Source organism: Tupaia chinensis, unplaced genomic scaffold (assembly GCF_000334495.1).
Source record: "Tupaia chinensis unplaced genomic scaffold, TupChi_1.0 Scaffold000101_1, whole genome shotgun sequence".
NCBI lineage: Eukaryota > Metazoa > Chordata > Mammalia > Scandentia > Tupaiidae > Tupaia > Tupaia belangeri.
Window position 1 is genome coordinate 3,731,877 of NW_006159565.1, and position 2,408 is coordinate 3,734,284.

Consider the following 2,408-nt stretch of genomic DNA (forward strand, 5'->3'; position numbering starts at 1 on the left):
AGCAGGCACAGGGACCAGCAGTTGGCGCAATGGCTATGTCGCTGGACTCCCATGTAGTCAATGGCAGTTCGAGTCCTGGACCCAGTGGTTTAAAATCACACTAGGCGCATGTGCATGCATGCCCAAGATCCCGAGAGGAGAATGGAGGAGAAGGGATTGTGGCATGGCCATACCCCCTAGGAGGTGATTTCTCGCTTTCTGTCTCTCTGTCTCTCTCTGTCTTTCTGGCGTGTGCATGTGCCCTATAGCAAAAACCTCTCCCCAAAAAACCCAAAAAAAACCCAGAAACAAAAACAAAACCAAAAACACAAAAAATAGCATGGAATGAACAGTTTATTTCATTTGTTTTGTTGCAGGAGGGTCTTTACATAGAGTGTTAAAGCAAATCTACAGAGGAACTTGAGCTAATTCAGTCCTTTGAAAACAACTGCAAGGCTTAGCAGTGGCTGCTGGCGCCCCTCCTCCCATAACCTCCATCACTCATTCCTGTACTGAAAGCCATTTACTCTGAACTACCTGTTGTTTTCTATCCCAAGAACAGTGCACCTTCAGCAGCAGCCCCCAACCAGTGCCGGCCAGGGAGTTGGATAAGGACTCCGATTGCACAGCTCTCGGTGCAACATCTCCGAGGTGCGTCCTGCACTGTCTCTTGGACAGCCCAGGTAAATTGAGCTCTGGCTGCCCACAGTGGTAACTGGAACAGGCCCATTCTTGGTTATCTTTGTTTTCCAGCCCCACTTTCATTCTTCTACTGATGTCCCAGGATCATGTCTCAAATACTACTCATACTTGAATCCTTGCCTCAGGGTCTGGTACTGAGGGATGCCAAACTAATACAAATACTTGAACTAAATCAGACCACATGCAAACACCTATGGCTGGTACATGTTTATGCATCACTTAATGACAAGGATACATTCTGAAAAATGTGTCGTGAGGCAATTTCTTTGTGTGAATATCACAGAGCACACTACACCTGCTAGTGGTATGGCTTACTGTACAGCTGGGCTGTGTGTATAGCCTGTTGCTCACTGTCCTGTGTGGCTCCCATTGCTGACTGTGGTGTTGTTACGTGGCCTATGTATTCATTTAGCACTTACTAGGTGCCAGACACCATTCTAAACACATCATTTAATCCTGTAACAACTTTTTTGGGGAAATACTATTATTTCTAGTGTATAAATGAGACACGCAAGGCTTAGAGAGGTTAAATATCTTGTCTGAAGTCGTGTAGCATGGCCATACAGATCATGAAGGATTTAAACCTAGACTATTTAACATAAGTTTTCATGGTTTTAATGACCACATATCCTATGATAGGATATCAAGTTACTTCAAATATCTTTACTGGGGCTGGCCCCGTAGCACAGCAGTTAAGCACGGGGCAGAAGCCGGATCCCACATGGCGGACCAGGGGTTGACTCCCAGCCCTACTGGCTTACATGTCAAGTGTACATGCTCTGCTTGGGATCCCGATGGGATGCGAAATTGAAGGAAAAAGAACTGTGGTACAACCAAGCCCTGTTAGGGGGTGTTCTTCTCTCTTTCTCTCAAATGTATGCACATGTTATCTGTCATAATAAAAGAAAAAAAATCTCAAGTATCTTTCCTGGTACATATTTCATGGACTTTGAGAGTGTTTTGCTGACAGATGAGCTGGTAGTTTTGTTTAGTAATACTGATGCACAACTTGGATTGTCTGCTCTCATTTTACGATAATGGCAACAACTTTTTCCAGCCAAGTCAAGTTCGACAGTGTTTTCTTTTCTCCTGGCTCTTCCAAAACGTCTGTCTCTGTAGCTAATGACTGTTCCTGCTGTTTTGTCAAACTAGCTGCCCAAGCTAAAATTTATTGTATGATTCATAAAAGTCACCATTTATGCCCTAATAGCCAGCCGAATGGACCCTGAATTGCAGCTGGTTGTGATGTTGTGTGAGGCGTGTTCATTTCTGATTTCGAAGCCAACATTTTACAGGCTCTGGATGACCCTTATTTGAACTGAAGTAGTCTTCTAGCCTATAACCTTATCTAGTTTTTTCTTTGTTACAAGGCAAAATATTATGATCTCCTCCTACCCCCACTGTTAGGCTTTAGAAAAAGTAAAACAAATGTTTTGTGGTTTGTAGAAAATGTTATAAAAATCATTTCCCAAATTAGGTCATTGCAGTTGCAAAATTTTGTTTTGGTAGGAGACCTGGCCAAAAACAACAGAGCCAATGGCCAGCCATTATTTCATAGAAGAAAAGAAATCTTGAAATTAGCTCAGGATTGCTCTCTCCCTTTCCACTGACATACAGACAAATTCCTCCAACGGGGCCGGAACCACTTTTGACATAAATCTCATTTTTTTTCTTTTTTTTTTCCTCTCTCTTTTTTTTTTTTTTTTTTTGGAGAGGTTTTCACTATA